A 9,993-nucleotide genomic window follows, 5' to 3' on the forward strand; every position below is an offset into this window, starting at 1 on the left:
TCAACACAGGGTGCTACTCTTCATATTCTGTAGGTGCATGAAACGTTCTCTAGATACAGTACATCTATTCATAGGAAACTGAGTAATATATCAGCAAAATTCATATTTTATGTATGTATTATATATATATTGTATTTTATGAAAAGTATTGGGACGCCTGCTTTTACACACACATAACATATTTAACCACTTAAGCCCTGGAGGATTTGGCTGCTCAAAGACCAGGGCCTATTTTGCGATTCGGCACTGCGTGACTTTAACGGACAATTGCATGGTCGTGCGACGCTGTACCCAAATTAAATTGACGTCCTATTTTCCCCACAAACAGGGCTTTCTTTTGGTGGTATTTGATCACCTGTGCAATTTTTATTGTTTGCGCTATAAACAAAAAAAGAGTGTAAATTTTGAAAAAATAACAATATTTTTCACTTTTTTTTATATGAAATTCCCCCCCAAAAAAATGTAAAAATCTAAATTTTTTAACATTTTAGGCCAATTTGTTTTCTGCTACATATTTTTGGTAAAAGAAATCGCAACAAGCGTATTTTGATTGGTTTGCGCAAAAGTTATTGCGTTTACTAACTAAGGGAAAGATTTATGTACTTTTTAATGTTTGGCGGCGATCTGCGATTTTTTTGCGGGACTGCGACATTGCGGCGAACAGATCGGAACCCCTGACTAACATTTTTGACACTTTTGGGGGTACCAGTGACATTACTACAGTAATCAGTGCTATACATATGCACTGTTACTGTAAAAATGACACTGGCAGGGAAGGGGTTAACTTTATTAGTGATCAGGGGGTTAAGTGTGTCCCTAGGGGCATGATTTGAACTGTGGGGGGGGCGTGGCTTTTGATGTAACCACAGAGACATACGATCCTACATAGCAGGATCGTACGATCTCTGCAGTTACATCAGGGAGAATGACAGACGGCTTTGTTTACATCAGCCGCCTGCCTTTCTCCCTCTCCAGTGGGAGATCGTGAGTGGCCGGCGGACATCGGAGCCGCCGGTCACTCGCGCGGGATCCCAGTGAACGAGCGGGGCAGGAGCGCGCCTCCGGCGGCGCGCGCTCGTCCCCTATTGGCTAGCGGGTGAGTGACGTGCCAGTACATCACTTTGCCCAGGAGGGGCTGACTGCCGCCGTATATGTACTTGCGGCAGTCGGCAAGTGGTTAATGGCATCCCAGTCTTAGTCCGTAGGGTTCAATATTGAGTTAGCCCACCCTTTGCAGCTATAACAGCTTCAACTCCTCTTAGAAGGCTGTCCACAAGGTTTAGGAGTGTGTCTATGGAAATGTTTGACCATTCTTCTAGAAGTGCATTTGTGAGGTTAGGCATTGATATTGGATGAGAAGGCCTGGCTCGCAGTCTGCACTCTAATTCATCCCAAAGGAGGTTCTCTGTGCAGGCCAGTCAAGTTCCTCCACCCCAAACTCACTCATCCATGTCTTTATGGACCTCGCTTTGTGCACTTGTCCAAATTATTTGGTGGAGGGGGGGGGGAATATGGTGTGGGGTTATTTTTCAGTGATTTTCGACTGACCCCTTAGTTTCAGTGAAGGGAATATTTAAGGCGTCAGCATACCAAGACATTTTGGACAATTTCATGCTCCCAATTTTGTGGGAACAGTTTGGGGATGGCCCCTTCCTGTTCCAACATGACTGCATACCAGTGCACAAGCAAGGTCCATAAAGACATGGATGAGCAAGTTTGGGGTGGAGGAACTTGACTGGCCTGACCTCAACCCGATAGAACACCTTTGGGATGAACTAGAGTGGAGATTGCGAGCCAGGCCTTCTCTCCAACATCAGTGCCTGACCTCACAAATGCGCTCCTGGAAGAATAGTCAAACATTCCCATAGACACACTCCTAAACCTTGTGGACAGCCTTCCCAGAAGAGTTGAAGCTGTTATAGCTGCAAAGTCTGGGCCAACTCAATATTGAACCCTACGGACTAAGACTGGGATGCCATTAAAGTTCATGTGTGTGTAAAGGCAGGCGTCCCAATACTTTTGATCATATAGTGTATATTATATACTGTATGTAGCACTACTCCTGAGAGAGCTGCTGAATGAGGATTCCCCTGGGTTACCCATAGCAACAACTTAGTGATTTGAAGTACTCTAAGTGCTTGGCTCAGTCAGAAAACAGTCCAGGGGATTTGGTTTTGTTGTTTTATTGAGAACTGGGATGGGAGAAGGGATGAGCGGGATACTCCAACTAAATGAACTATGCACAATCTTGGGACTTCGAACTGTAGCTGAATGCGGCAAAGCCACTGCTTCACTTGGACACTGTAGTAAAGTAGTAATAAGCGAACTGTAAATTGAATCACTCTTCTGGGCCCCGCTTGGCACCCCCTTTACCCCTACTCTTCAGGGTTCTACTTGGCACCCCCTTTAGTCTGTGTGAACTGGCCTCTTATCCTCTGACTTCACTGGAGTGGTCCCCCTTCCTGGGCAGACCCTTTGTCAAGCCCCCTGGTACTCACGGACACTGTTTTTCCCAGATGACTCTGCCAGCAGCTCCACTGTCAGCTTCACTGGATCCTTATGGCTCAGCGGCACACCTGGGTCACCAGGTCGACTGCCTGTTACCACCTTCCTCAGACAACAGGAGGAGAGACAGCCGTCAACCTCCTCGTGGGACTCTGCTTCCCCGCCAAAGACGCCCTGTCACATGTCTCCTCAGTATTTATGGTCAATCCCAAGATGCATTGCGATGGTGCCCTCCCACTGGGACAGCCACAAACCCTTGTGTGTCACTGGCTGGGTTTCCTCCACTGTCCAATAGGCCTCGCTACTAGCCCATTGGATACAGTGGGGACACTTCCTCAGACCAAGTGACTCACACCTGGACACATGCAAAAGGCATAACTAACAGATCCAGCTCTCTGATACGCAGACGGAGCATAACAATTCCTTTTCCTAGCACCTATCTAGGAGGGTGCTACATCTATATACACTGACTTGATGCTATACTCTGATTAAAAAGTGTTCCTTTCATTTTTTTGAGCAGTGTATATTATCAAATACCCTTTTTCAGAAGTGGGTATCTGATTTTAGTTCCTGCCTCCTCCCGTAGCGATTACTGGTGCAGGGCGGGAGAGGGGCGGGCTTGGCTTGTGACGTCGGCTATTTTTTGCTGGCGCCGAATGCTAGTGTAAGGGATGTCAGGTATCCCATAAAAAAACACATTTCCGTTTTATGGCATTTCTTTTAATTTACCAGTAGATGGCAGCACAAAGCACAAAGTTCAACTGCAAGCAAGGCATGGGAAGAACTAAAAAGTTAGACCTTTTGTTCCTGGGGGGACAGAATAGCAGTTGCTGTCCACCAGATTGAAAGGTCATCATACCTCACTCATGTCCTTGTAATTGCAGGTAAGAAGGAGTATATTTATGGTTATAAACAGGGTGAAATTGATTTAATTTATATCCCTGTGATCAGTAAAGGCTGCTGTCCCTACTGTGTGATTAAATCACACTGCACAAATGTTAGTGGGTCACACTGTAGCATCACATGACTACAGTGTACCAGGAATGTGGTTATTATAGTATTATGTTGTTTATCTTATATTAGATTGTACTATGAGACCACTGTGATGCAGAAGGAGTAACAACATATCAGCATATGTTTAATTGGTTATAATTTTCTATGAGGATGTTATTCCTGTATATCAGAATGTTGATATTAATATATATATAGATATGTAATAGTATGTATGAACAGAATAGCAGTTGCTGTCCACCAGATTAAAAGGTCATCATACCTCACTCATGTCCTTGTAATTGCAGAAACGTTTTCAATAAAAATAATTCTGGTTTCACCCAGTCCGATCCCTTTGCACATTGGAATTATTGACCATACTTTCAGCATATGTGCAACACTAGCGTGATGGTTCACACACCCGCTGCCACTAATGAGGAGACCGCCGGTTGCTTTTGTACCCGGCAGCCATGTCGCCCCTCTGGCGCTCCCCACACCCCTTGGGCAGCAGACATGCTGTTGGGGGACGCCCAGTGTATATGTTTGGGGACTTCTATGAGGGAGCAGAGCTTCACCTTTTTTTTTTTTTCAAGATTCCTGGTTTTCTACACTCCACTATTGCTACAGCAAGTGAGTCTACCACTTTTTTCCACTTTTTACCTTCTCTTTTGGTACTTTTAACTTTTTTTTATTTTGTTTTCACATTTTTTCACTACTATTCATTAGTGGTTGGTTGTTGAATATCTGTCCATATTGCACACACAATATATTTCCTTTTTTGCCAGTCAGTACCACTTTTGGTCACTTATACCATACACACATTTTTACAATCTCTAATTGGCAGATTGTTTTTTTTCAACCGTCTTTTTTACTTGTACTTAGATATGGATACACACTTTATTACCACCAGGTCTGCTCTCCCCACGACCCCTCCGCCCACTGGTCTCCCCCACGGCTCCCGTGTCAGGCTTTCCGGCCGACCACCCTTTCCTGTCTTGTCCTGTTTAGACTGATCCAGTAAGTACAGAGCTTTAATGGTTTATCTGTCCAACATTTTGGCTCATTACCCATGATATTAATACAGTCAATATACTCAATATATGTATTTACACATTACTTATACTATTGTTTTACTCTATAGAGATATGGCATGCATCCACTGCTGAGGAAGCGAATTTTACTTTGCGAAACGCATAGAGTGCACAAGATGCAGGATTTTATCATGGTTCTTATATGTAAGCCAATGTAGGAATTTCATTATTTGCTAATATTGATCAGTTTATATGCTTCACTGGACAATATATACTCTTTGTTACCTGTTAAAAAAAAAACATTGTATATTATGGTATGAAATTGTATTTTGTCTTGAATAAGTGTGGTGCCTCATATAAAGTCCCCTGGGCAAATGCGGCTACCCCTGTACTAAGGGGGTAAAACCTGTGAAGTGTGTGGGATCCACCGACCGGTGAGGGTCAAATAGGTTGAAAGTACAATATACCCTAGCGGTATGTAGAGCCGGGAACCCCAGGCACGTATTAGAAAGACCAGGGAGGGTGAGAGGGGAAAGACCCTCTCAGAAGGGTTGCAAAAACAGGGCTCACTAGGTAATGTGTGCAAAAAAATACTTTATTGAAGCGGTGCAATACCCCTGTAGCTTCCTGTTCTATATGAATATTGGGATGGAGGCACCCCACTTTTGATGTTAGACCCAGATGACACTCTCCTGTTTATCTGAATTTAGTTCCAATACATGTTTCATGCACGTTTGTGAGCATGGGTGTATCTGTAAAAATGCTTAAAGTACATGAATTAGATCTTTAATGCTTCTATCATTGTAGATAACTTTTTATGTTATATTGTAGCCCTGATTTAAAGGGCCAATGTGTAGCCCCCGAAACACGTTGGCTCTTGTACCAAATGCTTGGTATAAAAGCTTTGTTTGGTCTCTAACATTCCAGTGTGGCGCTTTGATTTCAGATTCAAACATTATCTTTACGTCTCACGGTCTTTGTGGTAACTCCTTGGTGCACAGAAGTAGCCCACATAGCACATCTGGGGCATCTTTGTGCCCACATAGCACACAGATGCCCCACAGGGACAGTATCAGCACAAAATTGATAAAATAAACTTCCAGCACTAAAGCATCACATACCCATATCTTAGATTTCCAGCACCATCTATTTACTACTACATTTTAGTTCCACTTTAGCCAGCTTGCCAGGGCTTTGACTTATCTGCAGGCATAGGAGCACTGGCATGGAAGAGAAGGAATGTTCCAAACTAAACACTGTCACTTTGAGATATGCTACATAAAACTTACCATGGAAGAGGTATTTCAGATTGTAAACTGTGATATCATGTCACATGTCCAAAGTTATGGCAACAATTCAGTGTTAAAGCTGAATTCCCAGAAATCAGCTCCTTTGTAAAAAATAAAATGAAGGCACACTAAGTCCAGCGAGGTGCATGACACCTCCTGGGCTTAGATCTATTATTTATATCTTAAAAGGAAAGAGGAAGGTGCCTCTAAGTGCAGTGTAAAACATTTTAATTACACACAAATAAAAAAAAAACCCACACACAGTAATTCGTAAAGAGCAGGCATGTAAAGACATCACAGGGGTTCCTTCCATGGACTCCCTAATGGCTCCCTTTCCCTGAAGTAGTCCAGCAGCGTAGGGGGATGAAGAGGAGAGGCGTGGAGCACTATGGAGGAAGGTCCTGAGCCGAGGTCGCGGTCAAACGCACGCCTCACTCATGGACTGTAGAAAAGTGGTGACGTGAAGGGGGTGGTGACTGCACCACGTTCCTGCCATCTACGAACGAGGCATGCGGTCCACCGGGACCTTCCTCTATAGTGCTCCACGCCTCTCCTCTTCAACCCCCTGTGCTGCTCGATGGCTTCGGGGAAAGGGAGCCATTAGGGAGTCCATGAAAAGAACCCCTGTGATGTCTTTACGTGCCTGCTCTTCACAAATTATCGTGTAAGTGTTCTTTATTTGTGTGTCATTAAAACGGTTTTCACTGCACTTAGAGGCACCTTCGGCTTTCCTTTTTATATTTACCTATTGGAGTGTGCTTCTACTCTCTGGAAGAGCGGCCCTGGGGACAGCCAAGAAACCATTCACCCACACAGGAGGCCAATATTATGTGTTTTAAAGACTGATCGCTCCCACAGAAGCACCCTATGGTCCTTATATCACTTTTATTTATATTTGACAGCTTTATAGTACTCCCAAAAGACAGCAATCTTCGTAGTTCCAGGAGCCCAATGTTGGCCCTTCTGAGCTCTGCATCTTGAACAGTAAAGTCAATGCATCTGCTATGCTCATCCTCCTCTCATGCTGTCCATTCACAGAAGCCTTAGTATTATGTGAACACATACACAAAATACCAAGGCTTCTGTAAATGGGCAATAGAAGAGATATATTAGGCAGCAAGTGAACATGTTGTCCCTGAAACCAATGAGTTAAAAGCAGAAAAAATGGGCAGTGCAGTTAGTTGTGAATGGGACTAGGTACCTGCAGAGCGGTTATGGTGCCCATGCTGACTCGTGTCCAGAGCCAAAAGCACCTACAATGGGAACATGAGCATTAGAACTGGATAATAGAGCAATGAAAGAAGGTGGCCTGGTCTGACGAATCACATTTTCTTTTACATCATGTGGATGGCCGGGTGCATCACTTACCTGGGGAAGAGATGGCACCAGGATGCAGTATGGGAAGAAGGCAAGTCGGCAGAGGCATTGTGATGCTTTGGGCAATGTTCTGCTGTTAAATCTTGGGTCCTGACATTCATGTGGATGTTACTTTGATATGTACCACCTAACTAAATATTGTTGATGGCCAAGTACACCACTTTATGGAAACGCAAGTCCCTGATAGAAGTGGCCTCTTTCAGCAGGATAAAGCACCCTGCCACATTGTGAAAGCCTTTGGGGACCCCAGGTCACCAGAACTAGTGTCTCCATTGGAAGATTTTCCCTCTATTACTTCTCTGGGGACAATCCAAAATTTGGAATTTTATTATACTTTCACTTTTAATGATAATGGTAAACAGGACAAATAGAGAGGGTGAATCTCCATAACGGGGGCACAGACAGCAATACAACCTGTCAGGGGTTCTAATCCCTCTTTTGCCTTTAGTTATACTTTAACTTGATTGACTTTATTTCTTCTCTTTCAAACTTTGAGGATTAATCACTCATAGTACATGCTGATGAGGGTTTGTTTAACAATTACTGTCTGTTAAAAGTATGTTGTAGCACTACCCCGATAAGGGCCACTGATTTTAACCATTTCTTCCCCAATAAGTACAGAGACTGCCCGTTCACCAAGCAACAGTCCATGCACACTTGCTCCAATAAATTGTCCAGGGGTTGTCTTTTTATAACTTATTGCTTGAAGAACTCCAACAGGGAAAAGGGAACGTGGCCTTGGAGTACTTCAACGCACTCAGTAACTAGTATTTAGAGGACCGTCTCTCCTAGTAGTGGTAGTAGTTAGTGGTAAACAGTCCAAGGCCCCACAGATAAACACCACGGGCAAGTCTTTAAGCATCTGGTTACCTGGTGCCTGCCTATACACAACTACTGGTACCCAGTGCAGCTTTCAGCACATGGTTGCAGGGATCAATTTTAGGTCACTATTCTCGAGGACAGCTGCTTCCTTTAGGCTTCCTCCGGACATGGTCCATTGAGTGAGACCGCACCTCTCAGCACCAGACCTCTTGAGGGATGGTTCTGCAATTAGCTCTGAGCTAAGTCCATTCAAGCCCTTAGCCTTGGCACCTTTGAGGCCTTTAGAGCAGTTGTATAGTCCATGACCTGCCTAAGAGCAGCAGCTCCTGCACCTCTGGAACCTTCCTGGGAAGACAAAACCCTGCTCTCCAGTGCCTCAGACTATTTATTTATATTCCAGCACCATACTGGGCACTAAGACCCCGTTCACACTGGGGCAATCCGACTTGCCGGGGCGACCTCACAGGTCGCGGCGCGCTGCTTGCACCGCGACCTTGGAGTGGCCGGCACGGACTTCATAACATTGAAGTCAATGCAGGTCGCTCCAGGTCGCCCCAAAGAAGCTCCGGACCCTTTTTCTAAGTCGGAGCGACTTGTGTCGCTCCTATTAGAACGGGTCCACAGCTTCTCTATGGCAGGCGACCTACGGCGACCTGTCAGGCGACCGGGTCGCCCCAGTGTGAACGGGGTCTTACTCTCCAGGGATTGGCTGGTAAATGACAAATATTCAGTCTGGTTGATTTGAATATCCTTCCATGAGCTCCGGAAGCTTCTTTCAGATGCAGGGGGAAGCAATCAAACTCCCTGAACAGGCCAGAACAAACAGTTGCTGCTTCCTTGACTACAGAAGAAGCCAAAGCTAAATTTGCCTAGCAACCTACACTATGAGGGCGCTACATTGTAAAAATGTGACATATGTCTAAAGCCTGGCTAAAGATCTACTTTAAAGTAGATGTAAACCCAAACTAAACTATATTTTAGTTTTATAAAGAACTGCGTATCATAAACTGACATTTTTTTTTATTCAAAAGGGGCAATGATCCGATTCCCACCAAAACACTCCTCCATCTCAAAATATATACACAAACAAGAGAAATTGGCCCACGGGACTTTGTGTGAGGTACGTGTTGGTGGCTGGAAAGAATTGAATTACACAGTCGATAAAAGCAATATTGTGATTTTATTGCATAATATGCACAGGTTGTAAAAAACAATTGATAACATGTGCTCAATGGCGCATGCTGTAGCTCAAAAGGCTATATGTAGGAAATAAACAACACGGGCATTTGTAAATAACATGTTGGCAAAAATCTTGGTGTAACCACTCATTGATACATATAACATAATAAGATAACATGACAGTTGAATATGACACTGTGAACTGACGCGTTTCGGGAGCAATCTCCCTTCTTCAGAGATCAGTATATTCAGTGTGTATCTAAAAAAGAACATTGTAGTCAAGATATGCAATATTATTATGATTTTCAAAAATTTCCGTCAAAAGATGGAAACTAGATGGAGTGTGCGATACTCACAACTCAATGAGACTTAGATGGGATAATGGGGATTCCTGTGTGACAGCGGCGTGTTGTATCTGACCCGGGAGCTGAAGGATCCCAAAATGGCAGCCAGAAGTACGGATACTTGGTAGGTGAGTGGTGAGTGTGGAAAAACAGAAAAGGAAACAGAAGCACCTTCCAACCTGTCATGTAAAAATATGTAGTAGTAAGGGGGTAGCCATTGCTTACAATTAAAAATATCAGACATGGTGTGCATGAAATAAAAAGGGTTAGTGTGGGAGGAAGAAGGAGATCCCCAGTGGAAAATGTGGTGAAGAGTGGAAATTGCCGTGAGTGAAAGAGAAGAAGTGAAGAAGTGTGAACAGTGTGTCAAGCCAGGTAAAGTGGAAGAGGAATAAGGTGGGGATGTGAAGCAGTTGAGCCGAAAGGCGGTGAGAAAAGAAAAGGGGGTCTGTAGGA

This window comes from Pelophylax lessonae, assembly GCF_965119305.1.
Source record: "Pelophylax lessonae genome assembly, chromosome: 1".
Lineage (NCBI taxonomy): Eukaryota > Metazoa > Chordata > Amphibia > Anura > Ranidae > Pelophylax > Pelophylax lessonae.